General features: G+C 46.7%; 1 long non-coding RNA gene across 1 annotated transcript; it reads right to left on the bottom strand.

The window, feature by feature from the left end:
- Positions 1 to 303: 303 nt before the first annotated feature.
- LOC117801073 lies at positions 304 to 10,304 on the bottom strand. Its single transcript, XR_004623461.1, has 3 exons — positions 9,715 to 10,304; positions 5,066 to 7,413; positions 304 to 4,610 (listed from the first exon to the last, which is right to left on the bottom strand). It is a non-coding gene; the product is annotated as an uncharacterized LOC117801073 (long non-coding RNA).
- Between the last annotated feature and the right edge of the window lie 10,018 nt (positions 10,305 to 20,322).

The following is a 20,322-nucleotide window of genomic DNA, read 5'->3' as shown; positions in this document are numbered from 1 at the left end:
ATAACATTTTTTTAAATGATTCTTGGGAACATGGGCCAAGTCTTTTATCTCTAGTACCTTTCACAGTATACAAAAAATAAATGTGTTTTAAAGATCTTAACATTGGGGCACCTGGGTGCCTGCCTGCCTTCAGCTCAGGTCATGATCCTGGGGTCCTGGGATAGAGCCCCACATCAGGCTCCCTGCTCAGCAGGGAGTCTGCTTGTCCCTCTCCCTCTACCCCTCCCTTCACTTGTGTTCTCTCTCTCAAATAAATAAATAAATAAATAAATAAAAAGATTGTAACATTGTTGATTGGAAAGCTTCTTGAAGTTACACTCATACTGCCCCGCCCAGGTCAAGCACTTAACATATGTTTATTAAATGAAAAAAAAAATGCTTCAATTAATGAAGGAATGATGATGAGATGACATGGTACCACATTACTTCCTAGAAACAAGAAAGACAGAAGCTCTGCTGGCTCCACTATTGTTAGCTCTACGGGACTTTTACTACCCGTCCTCAGCAGCAAATGGATAGCATGAGTTCTTTGCCACAGATGGACTACAGAGCCCTAGCCTGTCTCTTGGACCCTCCCCTGCTTCATCTGAGGCTCCTCATTGCCATAATCAAGTTGTGATCAGGCAGGGAGCCCAGGTAGAATGTGCTTCTGTGGGGGGATTAGATAGGGACATTAGCACCACAGACGAAGAAAGAGTTCCATTGACTTCGGTAGCTAGTAACTGAATTGTGCTGTGAGAGTATCTCTTTTACTTTCTTACTTGGAGTCAAACATTTGTCCTTTTACAAATTCTTCCCTCTTTGATACGACTAACTACAGTGGGACTGAGCTCCCAAGCATTGAATGAGATTCAGAAGATCAAGAGATATTATGCATGTACGTGGTCTCCAAGTTAGGTTTAAATGTCACCTCCTATGGAATGAGTCCTTTGAACGATTTGTGATGCCAGAATCTATGTAACATATCTTGCTGCCTTAGTACATACCATGTAAGATGTATCTTACTTACTTGTACTGTTCCCATAGCAGCATCCCACTACATTACAATATCTTATTACAGTTTGGGGGATACATTGAGAATTGTTTCATGAAGCCCATAATACTATAAAAGACATGTTCTAACACTGTCAGCCTCTTTGGTGGATGTTAGCCTCTTCCCCCAATACCAGTATGAGAAAGAACTGCCCACTGTTTGACACTAATCTATGTATCTGGTGTGTGAGGCTCTAGGTAGGATATTCTAGGAGGTGGTCACATGCTGCAGCACCAGACATTGCAAATGTAATTTGAGTTCCCAAGTGTCTCACCAGGTAAGATACTATCTCAAATAGAAGCATCCACTGAGGGCTGCAAAGAGCAACCACTGGGGATATACACAAGGGCAGCAAGAAGTTCCTCCGGATTCTGGGAGCCTGACTACACACAAGTCTGTTCTATGATACCATCTGGAAAGGAAGTGAGGACATGGACACTGAGAGGGTTCACTTCTGGATGTTACAACTTCAGGAGAAGGATTCTACGAACAAATTAAACAGCATCTCTTTAGCTCTTGCCTCCTTGCTTGGTCCATCTCTCACAAATGCGCTTACCCAAACTTCACTGTGTGTTCTTGATTACATCTAAAAACACACCTGATTTCTAGAATGAGGAGGTAGCAAGTGAATATGTATCTATATTATACAACATATAACAATACATAGATCCAAACATCTCATTCTTTGAGGATTACTCGTTATTATGGTTCATTGCATTTCACCTGTAGACTGCCTCTTTATCGACTTCTACATTTCTTTACTTCTTCCTCTTGTCACTTTATAATAGCTGTTCTCTTACTGTTGTAGCATCTTCAAAATCTTCCACCACCCATTTACCAAACCAACATTTCCCATCTCCCTCACTAATATTTAACTGCTAGGGAATAGTTATGATGAAGAAAATCAGATAATGTGCCAGCCATATGGTTTTCATTTTCCTAACAAATCTTTCCTGGGAATTTGTTTATAAAAGACTAACCACAGTGTCTATAGTCCAATCTTTTTTTTTTTTTTTTTAATTTCACAGTCCTTCAATTTATCTGTTTCTGTACTAAAAGGAAGATGATTGCAATCACCAAGGGAAAAATGTCTGGCAATTAGAGTTGGACACCAGACGGGGTATAATAGTTCGCTAGGGCTACTGTTACAAAGCCCCACAAACTGGGTAGCTTAAACAACAGAACTTTATTGTGTCATAGTTCTGGAGGCTAGAAATCCTAGATCAAGATGTTGGCAGGACTGGCTGCTTCTAAGGGCTGTGATTAATCTGTTTCATGTCTCTCTCCTAGCTTCTGGTGCTTTGCTGGCAATCTTTGGGGTTCCTTTGGCTTATAGAAGCATCACCTCAATCTCTGCTTTCAACCTCAGATGGCGTCCTGTATATGTGTCTTTCTCTAAATTTCCTCTTTTTATAAGGACATCATCATATAGAGCCATCCTAATGGCCTCATTTTAACTGGATTACCTCTGTCAAACCCTATCACTAAATAAGGTTATATTCTGAGGTACTGGAGGTTAGGACTTCACATTTTGGGGGGACTGCCATTTAACCCTTAATATTAGGGGATTACTTTTTCTCTGTTTGTATGGCTGGACTGGGCTATGTCTTGCTTCCTCAACAGCAGACTCGACTAAACAGTGGGCAAGTTACTTCCAGTTTCATTCTGCCTTTTGACCACATGACATTGGTCTCACTTGGTATCATCCCTCAAAGGAAATAGTCTTATTGGAGAGGGTGAAAATAGTGACTTGGTTTTAAAGAACCTGCCCATCATCCCGATGGGAGAACAAAAACTCGTTCACACTCTGCACCTCCTTGTTTCTGTCTCTCCTCTTCCCTCCCCACTCCCCACTCTGCACTCCTTCTTGCAAGCTGCAACCCCATCTGACATTTTCTTCTGACCCTCCTCAGAAGTCACTCTGGCTTAAGACACTACTTGCTGTTGTGCAGAGAGCCAAAGCAGCAGCTCAGCTGGGTCTCTTTCTCAAACAGCAGAACTGCTGAGCCTTCCTGCTGGGAAGCCTTTGTCCCCCTCAGCCATTACCACAGAGAAAGACCTTCTCTGCTCCAGAGATCAGCAACAGGCTTATCTGTGAGTAAAGAGTTCAGTGCAATGAGTTGAAAATACCACACCTGGGGGTCAGTGGGCCATATGCGGTTAAATGAAAATAACTGGAAGGGTCCACGTAGCCATCCAGAAAATCCTCCAAGTTTCAGTTCATTTTCCCCAAGCCCCCACCATGTTTCCTGTTGGCCTCCTCCTTCCGTCTGAAGAGTGTGTACTCCTTGGCCATCTCTCAGACCTAGGGGAATGAAGCTGCAAAGCGGAGTCATGGTTCAGACAGTTGTTTTTGTTTTCCTAATAGAAAAGCTAGCACTCTGCTCACACATGAACCATTTGCAATCTTCGTGTTCTTCTGAGGCTTTGACATCAACCAAAATAAAAGGTCCTGTTGCTTCAGGGAAACTTGTAAGCTGAGTTACAGAGACAGGGAGAGCTCATTAAATATCACCTTCCAGTACACCTTGCAGAAAGGTGATTAGGAGGGGAGTCAGAGAGATGAAAGAGATGAAAGGGAGAGATGAAAGACAGAAAGCCCCCTTTGTTTGAAAAGGTCTGGGCACAGGGCTTAGCCTGCGTTTGGAGGAAAGGGTGACCGTTTTGGAGTAGCAACTCTTCTCAGCCATGCTGTGACTTCAACTCTCTGCTTACATTTAAACTTGTCAAACAGGAAAATAGTCCTGCCTCATGGGTGAATATTGAGATGATGCAGAATTACAATGTTTTTTGCCTCAACAGATCATTTGGAGGCAAATTCTTCTGCTCATTTCAATAGAAGTATCTCATTATAGTTTGGCTTCCAAGGCAGGAAAGGAATGGATAGGAAAGTGAGAGACAAAGCGAGAAAAGGAAAGTAGGGCTGGTGCTGACGCATGCATGCCTCGGTGTGGGTCTGGCTGAGACGACACGCACGCTCTCTGTCACACGCTGCTCTGGCCTCAGGCTCCCCATCCGGACTCCATCTCTCCATCTAAAAGTGCATTTCTGTGCACAGAAACACATCCACCTGCACGCACATGAATACGGACTGCTAGGGAGACTTCATTATCTTTCTGGTGTGGGAGTGGAGGAACAAAAAAGCCTTTGATGACTCCAGCTCGCTCTCGTGTCTCCTTCTCTCCCAATGGTGTTCTCTTTCTGTAGTGTGCTCAAACTGTTCCCTATGTTGTCCTTTCTCCCCATGTGAGTGCAAGGCTGGGAACATGTCTTTTATTTTTTTATGGACTGAAGCGCCACGATACTGAGCAGATAATAGATATTTAATAAATGTTTTATTAATTGGATTTCCACTCTGGCTAAACAATCAGCTTGTATTAGACCAACTCCACTAAACAACCAGAATAGCTGGATTTTTTGAAAAGATCCATCTGTTTGAAGTCATCAGAGTTACCACTGCAGACAGCAAGTAGGACCAGGGTCCAGAGAGACAGGAAATGCACTGAGGGGAGAGCCAGCATGGGGCTCTTGTCCCCTCCAGGCACTTGCTGAATCATAGGAGGGATGGGGCTGAGAGCTGAGGACAACCAGAGAGGGAGAGCTAATCAATTCTATTTCAGTAAAGCTGGGGGAACCCCCCAACAAATGTTCTTAGAACTCTAAGAAGAATTTTTTTAAAGGGGTTGGCTAAAAGATAGAGAAGCTGAGCAGTCTCACAAGGTTGAGGAAATAAAAGTTGGAGCTGCAAGGAAAAGGGGCCTGATGAATACTTCAGGCTCACAGTTGTGATCGCTGAAGGGCTGCACCAGGGAGTAAGGAAGAAGGAGAAATAGCTCTGTTGTCAGCAAGACTGCAGCCCAATTCAGTTCGGATCAATCCGAGTTTGGATTAAGGTGAACGGCCCTATTCTAACTGCCTTCCAGAAGCAAAAGTAAATCGGCTCTGGAAGAAGATCGCATCATCGGCAACTGCTACACTTTCTCCTACAGCCTTTCAATGATATTTACCTTTTTACACCTCCTGCGCACTTACCTTTCAAATCCTGCTGGTGAGGCATGGAAAAGGTATAGGGACGCAGAACCTTGGCCTCCAGGTCTGTTTCCTTATTTCCAGGGTGAGACAGGTTTATCCAGCTTTGAAATTCTCTGTGTCTGTGTGTGAAACTGGCCTGGGCCTCAGGTCATGCTGCCTCCTGTTTGAATCACTTCTTATTCACCCGGCTGCTGAGGGAGGATTCCTGCGTATGGTTGTGGAGATGACTGAATAGGGGACACCAAATACATATACACCCAGAGCCACACAGACTCATGGCCCAGGGAAGAAAGATAGTGCATGCCATGCAGGACCACTCAGGGGCTGCACTCGGTAACAGAGCGAAAAACCAGGGCTGTGGGAAGCAGTCTTTGTGGTATCAAGAGAGAGGAACAACCCCTGATAGTGACTGGCTTGTTTGAATCGTACTGTGGGCTGGTAGGGAGCTGGAACCCACTTCTCAGGGATAAGCTGGTCCCTCTGATAAGGAGGGTTGTTTGCCAAGAGACTCCAACCTGTAGGAGCAGAGTGGGGATGGGAACTTGCAGTTAGGCCATTTGAGCCTCTCTTGATTTTACCAGTTGTCAAGGCTGCACATAATACCGAGTCTTCATTTTAGGCCTTACACCACACCTCCCAAGGGAGAAGGCCCTCTACCCACACTCCATGCCCAGCTTCCACTATGCTCCTCCCCTGCCTGGACTTTTCACTTCTCCTTACATCTCATACTCTTCTCTTGCATGCTATGGTTCTCCCCAGACTTTGGGTCCTTGTCGCCTCCCATCGTTGTGATAACATCATGTAATAGATTTCTTTGCCTCCCCAGTTGAATCTATTCTGGTCACAGCTGACGCATTAATCTTCACAAAATACAGCTTTAACCACATTGGTTCCCAGTAGCTCCCATGAGCCTTCGATCCCTCCCTACTGAAGTTGTGATTGGGCTTCCCCACGCTGTGTGAAAACACGAGTGTAAGCACGATGGCAGGTCCACTGAACTAACTGCAATCCACTGCGTGTCAGGAGCCAGTTCTCTGACCTCGGTTTAAAAAATTAGATACCTGCCTCTATGTGGCTACTTTCTAAAATGATCACATAATCAAACTTAAAAAGTTTGGTTAGTGCCAATTTTGTTATTGACATCTTTTTCAGTAAAATGGACCATCTCGGTTATAAGAATATGATTTTCACTTATCGGAGTCCAAAAGGAGCTATTTTCTTTAATTTTTTTTGGAGGAGGGGAGTGGCTTTTTATTTTTCATTTAAGTAAACTCAACCCCCAACATGGGCTCACGACCCTGAGATCAAGAGTCGCGTGTTCAACAGACTGAGCCAGCCAGGTGCCCCAGAAGGAGCTACTTTCATTTTGAATGATTAAAAAAAAAAAAAGGTATGGCTATAACCTTTTAAAATTTTTCCTGAGTTGATTCTTTTCAAGAAAAGGTTGGGAAAGCTAGGCCCATCATCAAGGCTTTCACGTTGCCTGCTCACTCCCTGGATGTGCTGCCTCTCACAGGGTCCACATAAGACCATCACATAAATCCATCACTCATTCATCTGGCTGCCTTTTTTAAACTAGAATTTATTTTTTTAAAGAAATTTTAAGTTCACAGAAAAATTGAACAGGAAGTTCAGAAAGTTCCCATATCTGCCCTTCCTCCACACATGCACACCCTCCCCGACTATGTTCCTCCTGCACCAGTGGGCGCATGTGTTACAACAGATGAACCTTCAGTGACACGTCATTATCACCCAGATTCCACAGTTTACATTCGGGCTCATGCTGGGTGTTGTAGGTTCTATGGATTAGAAAAAAATGCATAATGACGTGTATCCACCATCCTAGTATCAGACAAGATAGTTTCACTGCCCTAAAACATCCCCTGTGCTCTGCCTATCCACTCCTCCCTCCCCACTAGCCCTGGGCAACCACAGATCTTTTTACTGTCTGCATAGTCTGGCCTTTTCCAGAATGTCAGATAGCTGGAATCCTACTGTATGCAGCCTTTTTGGTTTGGCTTCTTTTACTGCATTTAAGTTTCCTCCACGTCTTTTTATGGCTTGATAGCTCATTTCTTTTTAGTCCTGAATAATAGTCCATTGTCTATTATTTATCCACAGTTTATTTATCCATTCACCTACTGAAGGACATCTTAGTTACTTCAGAGTTTGGGCAATTAAAAATAAAACTGCATCTAGCACACTTTTTGCCTTGTAAACAGACCTACCTTGGGTGTCCAGCCAAACAGGATGGAGATGGGAATCCTGATGAACAGCGACCTCATTGAATGCTGCTGTATGGGGCTGTGTTCGGATAAGATACCTGCTAACCACACCCGTGCACAGGGCTGCATTATAAAATCCAGGTCCGGGCATTTTTCAGGGACACCGTATTTCCCCAATAGAAATTATTCAGTTAGCCTCCACAGGCATTTATAAAGTGGTATGTATATTCAATGTTTGGGGTGAGTAGGGGGAATAATGAAATGACTTAGAGGACCGCCTGCCCTCAGGATGGCTTGCCAGTAGTGTAGAGAGCTCAGGATGACTATAACATCCATAGCAATACACATTTATTGGGCAGGAACTAGGTGCTGAGCTCTGTGCTTGGTATTTCATTTAATCCACACAGTGACCCATTTTATAGAACAGGGAGTTGAGGTTTAGGCAGATGAAAGGAAAGCCCCCCGCCCTCCAGCTGATCTGCAGAAACTTGAAGAGCATTTAGGACAACCTGGATCTGCCCCTGTCCATTTGTTGATGTCCTTGGAAGCTACTCCTTGGACCCTAAGTTCCAAGATTATGTTTTCTATTACTTTCCTTCTAAGCCAAGGGCAGATTCAAGGACGCATTGGAAAAATTCCTTCCTTGGATTCCATAAACACACCAAAATCACAAAAGGCACAATAGGCCTCTTATCCTAGCAAGAAAACTTGATTCCTTCCCAACAAACTGTTGGGTGTCCCTGAATTGAAGCAAGATGAAGACATCTAGCCAAGAATGACTACCCACCTCAGAAGGTGAAGGAAAGAAAGGGAGTCATTATGAGCTCATGGGCTAGCAGACTCTGCAGTTTTTGGCCAATGCCAGACCAAAAGCTTTCTGTGACAAGCCATTCAAGAGATACACTGATTTTTTTTTTTTTTAAAGGGTTGGTAGGGAAATTCAGAAAAAGAACAACCACTACAACAAAATAACACAGCACTAAAACAAATCAAGAAGAAGAAATTAATAAAAATATAAAGAAAAATTAATGAACTGAAAAGAGTAAAACTAATATAAATAAATGCAAAAGCTGATTATTAAACAACAATAAAAAATACAATAGGTAATCTATACTTCTACTCACCTGGGCTGGTCTAACTACTGCCACTCCTGAATGTCCAACTACCCCAACAGGAACAATACTGAGTTCCTGATAAAGCACCATCCCTCGATGGAGACCAACCAACCAATTGGTGGTAGGCTGGTTACATTGGAATCCACCCACCCTGCAAGGGTCAGTGATTCCTCTTGACTACAATGATCACATAGTACAGATTTTCAGTTGCCTTTAGAGCATCACTATCCATCTACCGTCCTTTCACTGTTTTCTCCACTTACAGAATGCTGCTTAGTATCACAAAGGATCAAGGGACTCACTTCACCGCCAGGGAAGCATGCTGTGGGCATATCATGGGATCCACTGATCCTATTACCCACCACTCCATCCAAAAGTTGTTAGCCTGATTGAATAATGAGATGACTTAATGCCAAGGTGCCTTAGAAACACAATCTTCTAGGATGCAGCATACACCTCAAGGTAGTGACTGTTATGAAGGATTGTGTCCCCAGTAGGTAGAATTCATGGGTCCAGGAGTCAAGGGGGAGGGGTAGGGTGGGAGAAGAGGGCTGTGCTCACCATCACTCCCAGTGATCCACTTGGGAATTTTATGCTTCTAGCTCCTACAACCCTCTGTCTGCATGTTTAGAGGTCCTGGCTCCCAGACGGAGAAACCCTTCCACCAGGAGTCACGAAAAATGTCCCACTCAACTTTAAGCTATGACTGCAGCTTGTTCACTTTGGGTTCCTTGAGCAGAGAGGCCAGTTTTTACACAAGGGGGCAGGGTGGATTGTATTTGGCACCCCGGTAATTCACTGGGTGTCTCTTGATACTCCTCTGACCAATTACAATGTAAATTGGTAAATCAACAAGGCAGCAACTCTGGCCAAAGGAAAGCATGGCAACCAGGGACTCAGAAAGCTTAGGGTTGAGGATTCACATTCTCCCCCAAGAGGATGGCCAACTAGACTAGGAGGGGCAGTAGCAGAGGCTGAGAAAAATTGAGAGTTGACAGTCGACAATGAGCACCAGGTGTATCAAGATCAGCTGTAGCAGTGGGGGTGTAATTTGTGCCACTAACCTTCTTTCAAGTTTCCCCAGAGAACTGAAGAATCCTGGGGAACAAGTTTCCAATGAGATGTGTTTCTTACACTAAAGAGTAGATGTTAATGCACAAGAGGTGGACTGTAGCACACTGCCTAGAATCCAGGTGCAGGGCTGAGGCGCTTACTCTACCACCCGCTCTGGGAGGCCCATTTGTGGAGGCTTGGCTCTCACTTGAGTCTCTCCCCAAGAATTGCCCTTGGCTGAGGGGACATATCTCACCCTGAGTTATGCCCCTTGCTGGTCAGCGAGGATACAACTGACATGAGGGTTCAGGAGCCTGGCCCCCAGCCTCAACTTGAGACATCTCTGGAGGGAGCCCCCGCCCCCCAGCTTCAGAGCTGAGGCCTTTGTGGTGACTGCATCACAATACACCTTCTCTCTCTGTCACCCTGTTTCCTCCATTCCCCTACAGTGTTGGTCCTGAGAGCACATTCCAACAACCTACCTGCCCACAAAGCTCCACCCCAAGTCTGTTTCCTAGGAAATCCAACTCACAGTCCTGGACATTCTAGAAGCTGATTCCACCTGCCCTTTGCGGGTACCCACCAAAGGGAAGCTGAGGGTGGGGAGTGCTGAAAGGTGATGGAGAAATCTCAGATACCCCCTTACATCCTCAGCTACTGGGTGGCTCTTCACAGCAGCAGCAGTGGCAGGAGTGAAGCTGGGAGTTCCACAAGCTCAGACATTTCCCTTTCTTGTCAACGGCTCTCGCAGAGCCTGCAGCCAGAGGACCCGGCTCATTGCTCTTTTGCGCTTGTTACTCTGCGTCTCGCGGCATCCCTGAGAGGCCTCCTGTTAAGCACTCAGCAAAAGAGCAAGCTACTGCCAGAAATGAAAATAAAAGTGCTCCTTCCATTCTGCTCTTAAATGTCTCCTAGAAGAGAAACTAAGGGATATTTCCTAAACAGGATGTGGCTTAACATCTTTCTTCTAAAATACATTTTTAGCAGCCTACACTAAAAGGTAGTTTCATCCAAAAAGAAGCTTTATCAACCTCAAAACCGTTTCTTCACACTTCAATTCTCTTCAACTTTTAAAAATATGTCCTTAAAGGCTATTAGTCATCAAAAAGACATTTCGAGCAGACCAGAAACAAAGTTAGAGAGACAATGAATGATTCAGAAGATAGTCCTTGTGGTTTGGGGGCCCGGCACAAAGTGAGAATTCGGCTGTCTATGTGTTAGCCAGATTTTCCAGAGTCCCTGATGTAGAGGTCTCCATGTTGTAAGGTCGGTGTTGGAGCAGGCACCAAGGGCAAGCAGAAGAATGAAACAGTGGTAGATAGGGGGTTGCTGCTGCGACTTCCCTGCCACCGTATCGTCCTGCAAAGGGGACTGGAGAGGCTGGGCCCTTCTAACCCATAGGTTCAAAGACATCTGGCTGCCGGCATGCTCTACCCCATTCCCCGTTCCAGTGTCTTCTCTGAGCCTCACCCTCCAGGCCCAAGGAATCAAGGACAGGAGACTGTCCCTTGTTTGTGTTATAATTCTCTCCTGTCAGGCAGAAAGTAGAGTGTTGTGAATGCCAACTGGTAAGTGGAAGGGATGACTGGAGGTATTTACTTCGGCCTCTCCCTAACGCCTGCCACACGGGGAAGGACGGATTTGTAGGGTGGATGCTGTCTGTGCCAGCTGAGAATGTTCGGGTCACTAAAGGGCCAATTTACCACAAGATGCATTGAGGCAGCATTTCATTGGCTGCAGTTAATTTCCTAATACGCTGACTCTCCTCTCCTCCCTTACAAAGACCGAGCTGCCAGAGGCACTCTTCCTTCGGCAGAGGACTCTGCATCTCAAGGCTGGAGCACACAGTTACAGGAACAGGCACCAGTACAGCGGAGCCCTGCCCCGCCCCTGCCTCTTGCTCTCCCTCTGTGGGGTCCCCAGCCTTGGCCTTCCTTTCTTCTCCCCCCCCACGTACTGTTCTCTGACTCTTTGCCCAAAAGCTGGGCCGGGGATATTTCTAGAAGGCCAGGAGCCTTCTTTAATCGGGCTAGCCTTAGGGAAGAGTCCCTTTGCCCCTATCAGCACCGACACAGCCAGGATGTGGTGATGCTGCAACACGCGCGGCCAGGCGGCGTGTTCACAGACACCCACGCTGCTTCCACCAGCTCACTCCTGGGTCTGGCAACATCGGCCCCACAGGTGACATTTGCTACTGCAGTCCAGCAAGTCTTTATTTTGTGTTCATTTAGAAATTGTTTTATTCCAGGGCATGGCCACAGTCTAATACCATGCCCACTCTTGGGCCCAGGAAGACTTCTGGTTCAAAAGAAAAACAAAGAGGACTGTGATCTAATACGGGCACAGATCTTTTTTTTTTTTTTTCTCATTTTTTCTGTGCTTTTACCTCATTTGCCGTGTCCTTGCATCAGAAGCCTTTCCACCATCTGTGGGTCCTGCCATCTCTTTCAGTACTGTGGCTTCAGTCAGCTGGCCTACGAAGAGACAAAACAAGACCATGGCTGGGGTAGAATAAGTTGGCAAAGATCACTGCAATTAGGCTGCTTCTAGAAAAATCTCTCCACCTTGACAAACGTCTCCGTGCTAATTCAGAGTAGGAAGATGGCTGAGGAGGTGCCGTTTTAAAGTCCTACCACTGAGGTCTGGCACATGCAATGATAAAAGCATGTGCAGAGACAGCATAGAGGGAGAGCTGCATTACCCTTTTTTACATTTTCTTTATTCTTTTTGTTTTCCTTCGAAGGAGAGGTGGTCAGGAAGCCCCGTGTAGTAGACAGCTGCGTGGGATGTTAAAATACAATCCCCAAAACTGTTGCAGCCCCACTGCTAGGAATATGGCAGTATGGGCCCTGGGGCCAGACATCGAGGTCGAATTCTGCCTTTGCTGTGTGCTAGCTGTGGGGTCTTGGGTAAGTGACCTAAACTCCCTTGTCGGGGTTACCTCATCTATAAAACTGGGGGAAACAGAAGTTCCTGACTCCCAGGCCGATTGTGAGGGTTGGCTGAGTGAACACATATGAAGCTCCTAGCACAGTCCCTGGCATGTGTTAAGTGTTCAACACACATTAGCTCACAGACAATTTCAGTATCTCTGCCTTTACCCTTCCTGTGACAAGAGTCTTTTCATCTGGCTGAGGCAGATATAGAAGCAGAGAAAAAACAAAACCCAAGAGATGGGGAGGGAAGAGGAGAGGGGAAAAGTTGGGGCTGGCAGAGGGGTGGGAAGGGGAGAAGCAGTAGGCATATCCTGGGGGTGGATGGCTGGGTCCCCTCAGGCCTCTGCGGCCAAGGGAGAGGCTTCTCCCCGTGGAGAAGGAGTCAGTTACATATTCCAGAGAAGACGCACCGCCCAAGCTCTCACGAGAACCAAAAGGAGAATACTCACAGGATTTCTGAGAAAACTGAGAAGCTGTGAGACCACAACTGTGGAGGATACATCCCCCCCAGTTCGACATGTCAGCCCAGGATAATGCGGCAGCATCGCAGGCGGAGACGGTCAGGGGCTGGGGAAGTCAGTCCGTGCACTTCACATTTGTTTTCATGTGTGTTGTTAAATGATATGCAGAATTTTCTTTGTTTGAATTTCTTGATGTAAAACTAATGATATACTGTACAGTGGCTAACTGAACATAATAAAAAAATTTAAAAAATAAATTTCTTGATATAATTATGACAAAACAATCCAGTAATTCATATATTCAGGAATGCTGGTGCAAAGTGCAGAAAGCTCTGTCATTTGACTACATTCCATGCCACTGATGACCTGATGGTAAGTGTATGATTAAAAAATGCCTTGAAGGGCTTCTGACTCTTGGTTTCGACTAGGGTCATGATCTCAGGGAGGTGCGATCGAGCCCCATGTCAGCTCCATGCTGAGCTTAGCATCCGCTTGAGATTATTTCTCCCTCTCCCTCTGCCCCTCCCCCTGCTTGACCTCTCTAAATAAATAAATAAATAAATAAATAAATAAAATCTTTAAAAAAAAATTGCTTGATGTGAATTCCCTTCATCCAAGGGATAAGAAGAGTTTCCCAGGTAGATAAGCAGGAAAGGGACAGGCATACCAAGCAGGAGGAAGAAGATGTCTAAAAGTGCAAATATGAAGAACAGCTTGGAATGCACCAGCGTTAAAGCATTACCTGAGGATTGGGACGCCTGGGTGGCACAGCGGTTAAGCGTCTGCCTTCGGCTCAGGGCGTGATCCCGGCATTATGGGATCGAGCCCCACATCAGGCTCCTCTGCTGGGAGACTGCTTCTTCCTCTCCCACTCCCCTGCTTGTGTTCCCTCTCTCGCTGGCTGTCTCTATCTCTGTCAAAAAAAAAAAAAAAAAAAAGTATTACCTGAGGATAAAGTGCAAGGAGAGGGAGATGAGGCTGAGAGCTGGGGCGAGGCAGGACACTGGGGGTCCTGCCTGGGGACTTGGACTTGATCTTTCTGAGCTATGAGATCACTGAATGATGTTGAGCCTGGGAATGTCAGCCTAGAACACAGGGAAGAATGGTTTTGAAGGGGCTGTGACCAGACAGTAGGAGGAGTATGAGGGACCCCTGCATTAGTTCAAGCGGGACTGACGAAGGTCTGAGCTGCAGCAGGATTTCAGGGGACAGGGAATTTACCCTCTGGGAGTGCAATCAGTGGAACTTGGAGAAATTACCAGTAAGAGAAGGGATGACTCCCTGGGTTCTGCTTTGGGTGACCGAGGGGAGGATGGCGGTTCAAGAGACAGTTCGTGCAAGTGGGGTAGACGAGATGGGGCACATTCAGCGTGGTATGGCCATAGACTCGTGCAAGTGGGGAAGAAAATATCCTGTGTGGACGCAAGGTGGAGAGGAGGGGCCGAGTGGAGAGGGCAATGTGCGTAAATGTGAGTAGGAGCAGAGTTAGTGAAAGACGACTTCCTAGGCGAAATGGACAAGACATTCAGCGTATTTGCTGTTTTATATGATCTTTGCCATCTCTCCTCTTCTTTGGAGAGGGAATATTTAAAGACACTCCAAGAGCAGAGCAACTAACACCAAGTGTTTCCTTTGTGACTTCTTTGGGTGTTAGGTACTTTGCCTATATTACTCCATTGAGCCTCAAAACAGTCTTATAAAATGAGTATTATCACTTCTAGTTTACAGATGAACAAATTGAGATTCAAAGGGATTAAAAAGCCTCACAGTTAATAAATGATAGAGCTGATACCACTCAATAAGAATAAAGAAAATTTCAGGAAAGAAGAAGTAAGAATTTTTCATTGTTCATATTTCTGGGGGTGGGGGAAGACAGGCTGATATGAAATTTAGATGAACAAATGCACTTTGGCAATTTTATTAACACCTTACATTTATATATTCATGCTTTCAAAACCTGATCTCAGATTTCTCTCGAAGTGTCTACATGAAGCAGCCAAGACCGATGCTAGCATCTCTATAATCAATGAAGCAAGTTAAGTCCCCAGCGAGCTAGTCTTTATACGGATCAATCTGCGGGGCATTGCAAGTCACTGTTCACAGGGTGTTTGCTGAAACTTGTTCACGGTCTTGCTCACAAGAGGTTTACCATCTTGTAAAGAGTTGCTACCCGCGGGCTAGCAGGAGCACGTGCTAAGTGCTAAATGGAAAACCATTAGTCTTCAAAGGACAGTCCCCAGATCCTAGTGCCTCTACAGCAACGGTTGTCAGAGTGGAATGATTTTGTCCGAAGGGGGACATTCTCCAGACTCTTTGGCTTCTCCCAACGTTGGGAGTGGTGGTGCTGCTGCTGTCTAGTGGGCAGAGGGCAGGGATGCTGCCCCACATCCCACAAGGCACAGGACGGCCCCTGTGACGGAGAATTACCCAGTTTGGCGTGGCCGTAGCGCCAAGGCTGAGAGAGGCTGCTCCAAGGTACTACAATTACTAGATTTGAATTACATTTTTAAAATTACACTTTATTTTTAAAGAGTAATAAAACAATAGATATGCTGAAAATTCTTACATACTAAGTTGCAGCACATTGTGGTCACTAAAGGATTCACCCGTGCTGCCAGATCAAATGCTTTTGTGGAGATTTGGACTAAATCTTCCTGGCGTGGTGATTGTGAGGGAGAACGACTTAGCAATGTAACCTGCTATGAGGAGTAGCCTACAATTTCCAGATAAGCATTTTTTCCCCAACATAACCGTTTGTAATTACGTGTCTGTATCAGAGTTTTCTCAGTAAAATACAGGAATAAATTTGGAAGCAGGGGCTGACGCAAGACAAGTTTCCTATTTTTGTATTTATCAAACAGCCCAAGTGATTGACTTTGAAAGTAAACGTTAAGTTCGAACTTATAAATCTGAGTTAATGACATGCCGAGCTCATGTGGGGAAAGACAAAAGGCCTGTGTACTAAAAAGAAACTTGGGAAGCACCGGCACGGGGCATAGGATTCAGCCCAGCCGCAGCAGGCGCACCGAGGCGTCGGCAAAATGCAGACTCTCAGGCCCCGCACCGAAGCCTCTGAATCCGGATTGGCACTTTGAACAAGACTCTACACACACCGGACTTCGAGAGGCGCAGGTCTGAAGCACTTCACGGAAAAGGAATGGAGTAGGGCTTCGGGCAGAAACAGAGGTGGGATTGCAGCAGGGCGCCACTCCAATTACGGAGACAGGGGAATGTGGGGAGGGCGCGGCAGGCGGGGGGAGGGGCAAGATGAGAGGCCCAGTAAGAGACCACCCTGGCCAGACCGAGGGTTCTGCGAACAGAACACTGAGGAACAGTTTGAAGAATTGGGGGGCAGAGGGGAACTTGGGGCCGGGGAAGGCAGGCAGCCAGCCAGCCCCCCTGCTCGAGCTGCTTCTTCACGGGCTGCTTCCGGCCCCCTTACCTTGTTGACAGAACAGCTCTGGTTGAATTCTGGGACAGGATCGCCAACCACTTCGCCACCATGAATCAATTAAACCTTCAATAGCCCCAAGAAGTTGGGGCTCATTATCTCCATTTTCTGGATGGGGAGCCGACCACTTCCGAAGCTGTAATTACTGAAGGTCAGAGGGCACCTGAGGCAGGAAGTCTGGTCGGTAACAGCACATTCTTGGCCCTCCCAGGTTCTCCCTCTCGAGGGGCACGGAGGAGGGGCTGCTCACAGCTGCTGGGAGCCCTTCCAGAGCTGAAGGGGCTTCAAGGAGCCCTGGCAAGGAGCAAAAGGGCTATAAGCGTCTCCACTCAGGCCGGGCTCGGGGGAAAGAACAGGACAAATCTCGGGTCAGGAAGGGGGAGGCTGCTGGGAGGGTTTGCTGGAAAGACGCTTGGACAGGGCAGCCTTGGGGAGTGAGGGGGCCGCTGGGGAGGGCGGAAGAGAGGCGGCTGGCTGCCCTGCCAGGGGAGAGGCCTGCCGGAGGAGGCCTCTAGTGGGGCTATTCCTGAGAGGAGCTGGAACCCTAATAGCCCTCCAGGCCAGCAGCAAGGAAACTGCAGTTAAGAATCACTTATTTTTCTTAAGAACACAAATAGGCTTAAGTGAAGCCTTGTGTGTCAGCTGAATTCTTTACAGGACCCTATATGAATGAACCCTGGGAAAGAGAGGGAGCAGCTTGGCTGGTGGCCTGGAGTGTTGATTCTGACTGGGACCTCCTGACCAGCCCTGATTTTGCTAGGAGTCTGTCACAGGGTCTGCTTTCTCTTGACCTGTTGAGAGACCGGTGAGTTTTCTAAGCCAAAGCAATGGATTCGACAGTAGAGAGACAAGTGCCCGAGGGTAAGGACCGAGGTGTCAGGGCAAGCCAGCCCATCCCTGAGGGCCCCCTCAGCCACCCTGTCCTGGGCATGGAGAGGCTGGGACACTGAGCCCGGCCTGCCTCGCACTGCTTGGGGCCATTTGTTGACAACCCTCGGGGCCCCCTTAACTCTGCCTTGAGGCTGATTCATCAATTCCTGGAGGCTGAGTGTATTGAGGCCCTGCCTCCCCTTCATGCTGCCCTTTGATTCCTGGTTAATGACTCCCAGCTGTGCGGTCCTGAGTTTGGCCCTTTTTGGAAGAAACGGCTCTGAAACCTGAGCTCTTCCCTAGGTGACTGTGGACAGGTCTGGGGACAGAGCAAATGCTGCTGGTCCCTGGTGGAGGCTGCACCGTGGCTGGGGCATCTCCACACAGTGTGGGGAGACAGAGGCTGAGATTGCCTGCGGGGAGAGCGGAAAGGTCATCCTCCCCTCTTGGCCTTGCAGGCCTACTGGGAAGGCCTCAGGCAGGAGGCCTGTCTCTAACCACAAGGGATGATCTTTGAGACAGGTCTCAGCCTAAAGAGCCTAGGACTTCACCAGAGCAGAGGGACATGGATTTCTTGCTCCTTCCCCAAATTCCCAAAACGGACTCTTCTGGGATATTAAGAAGCTGTTCCTGATGGCTGCAAAAACCCGGGGAGGGGGTAATCTTAAACTGAGAGCACCTTACTAAAAGGAGCCTGTCTGGGACCTTCTGCGAGGTACAGCTAGCAGAGAAGTTGGCATGGGAGAGAGGGTGTGAAGATAAATACGGAGACTCCAAGTTCATTATGCGTTCAGTTAAGGGGTCACTTAGGAGGGGTGTTCCTCAATTGGGAGGCAGTATGGGCACAGGAGAATCTCCAGGGGGAGCACTTCAGGGTAAAACGGAGGCAGAAGAGAGAAAGGACGATAATAAAACTCCAAGCTGAGAGGTGAGCCCAGTCCTAGGCCCAGTTCCTGGTGCCTTGGAGAGGAAGGCAGGCCTGGGGGCTGGGCTGGATTTGAGCTGCTGGGGCAGGTGATGGATGGGGTGACCAGACACTGTCACTGCTGACAGCTTGACCTCTCCAGGGGCCAGGGCGGCAGAAGAGCCAGGTGATTGCAAAAGCTGAAGCCCTAGGCAAGTGTAGGATAGCCAGATACCCCTCATATATAATTATATATATATACACACACACACACAAATATATATATATGCTAAATAGCTACTAAAATATCCCACTATGCTTGAAGAATATTTATATGGGGAAATTCTGATGAGACATTTGTAAGTGAAAAGAAGCTAGTACTACAAATTATACATACAGATTCCACTCTCTGCCGAATACACACACGGACACACACATACACACCAACACATCCACGCTGGTTTTCTCTGTTTAGTAGCATTGTGAGGAGCGTTTATTTTCTTCATGTTTTTCTATGGTTCCCAATTTTTCTATAAGCAGCATGCCTTGCTTTTGTAAACAGAGAGGACAGTAACTGTTTCTCATCTCTGCTTCGCCTTCCTCTTTTGAGGAATTCTTAAATAGGAGCCAACCTCAACCAATAAACTTTCTCAAGTTTCGCTCCGTAGAACACCGGTTCTCCGAGATTCCCTTAGAAAATGCCATGTGCTCAGAGCCCGCGGAGAGTTACAAATAGCTCAGCACATTGATGCCTCTGTTTCTGGTTCCGCAGTGAGGAATCCTAATCTGTGAATATATAATCCAACATTTTCCAAACTTTTTTGATCAAAGAAATCCTTAGTGCATGTGAATTACCGTGACGTAGCAGCATATTCTGAGAAATGCTCGATGGCCGTATCTGTCACCTGCGTTTTCAGATAATCTAGCCCTATACTTCCTTCTTTTGCCATTTCCCTAGCTCACTGCATGGGATCAGGAAAGAGAAGAGGACAAATGCCCACACTGGGCCCTCAGCTATTCCTTGTTGGCTTTCCTCAAAAACGATTCAGTTGGAATAGATTTAAACAATTCCTTACTTTAAAGTTAGCATATTAGCCACAGATTGCATTGATTTCAACTGTCAGTTCTTCGTTAGCCTGGAAGAATTGGAAGTTGGCTTTTAGTGAGTTGTTCTCAGCAAAACTTGGCTTCTTTAAAAGCAGTAGCCTCCCTTCGTAAACGTCTTTTCATTATTCTGTAATCTTTGAGAAGAGCTCAAACACCTCTTCTCCCCAAGGAGAACTGGTTCAGGAAAACTGCTATTATTCCTGGACTGAAAATATTTCAAATAGAATCATCACAGATATAACTGGGTATTCAGGATGTTGCCTGGAAGCCACCAAACTACCACGTATTTGGGACCACAAGAGACAGAGCCAAGGGCTCACTCTAAGACTGCTCCTCAAAGTGATCTCCCTGAACTATATGCTGAGAACCTGTTAGGAATACAGAATCTGGGGTCCCACCCCAGACCACAGAAGCAGATTCTGTGTTTGAACAGATCCCCAAGGGATTTGTATCACTTGTCCCTCAGAGTCTAGGAAATGTCAGGACTCACCCATTTATTTCTCATTTGCTATACTGAGTACCCCACTGTAAAACAGACTCTCTTCTAGGTATTGAGGATGCCATGGTTAAAAAAAAGCCAAACTGTTCCCAGTTCTCATGCAGTTTACATTCTTAGGGGGAGACAGACATAGACAAGTTTAAAATGAAGGATTTCAGGAAGGAGTAAATGTTTGAAGAAATAAGCATCATGGGTTAGACACGGAGGGGGAGTTGGGGGTGAGATGCAGGGGTCAGGGAGGGTCTGTCTGAACAGAGCCCTGCACTGTGAGAGGGAGGGGGCCTCATCGTGGTCTGGGGCATGAACATTCCAGGCAGATGGCAAGCTGGAGCAAAGACCACCCGGAGAGTAGGAGCTTGGGAACAGAAAAAAAAAAAAAAAAGGCCAGAGTGGCTGAAGCTTAGTCAATTTGGAAACTCAGAGGTCAGAGAGGTGGGGAAGGGCCAGATGATGCACGCCGGTGGTTCTCAAACTTAGCATGCAGCTGAGTCACCTGGAGGAGGGCTTGTTGGATGGGATTGCTGTGTCCCACCCCCAGAGTTTCTGACTCAGCAGCCCTGGGGAAGGGCCCAAGTTCCAGGTGATCCTGATGTTGCTGGTCCCGGGACCACACTTTGGGAACCACTGATATAGAGC

Source organism: Ailuropoda melanoleuca, chromosome 2, assembly GCF_002007445.2.
Source record: "Ailuropoda melanoleuca isolate Jingjing chromosome 2, ASM200744v2, whole genome shotgun sequence".
Classification (NCBI taxonomy): Eukaryota; Metazoa; Chordata; class Mammalia; order Carnivora; family Ursidae; genus Ailuropoda; species Ailuropoda melanoleuca.
Note: the sequence above shows the minus strand (reverse complement) of the source record. Positions and strands in the feature narration are given on the sequence as shown.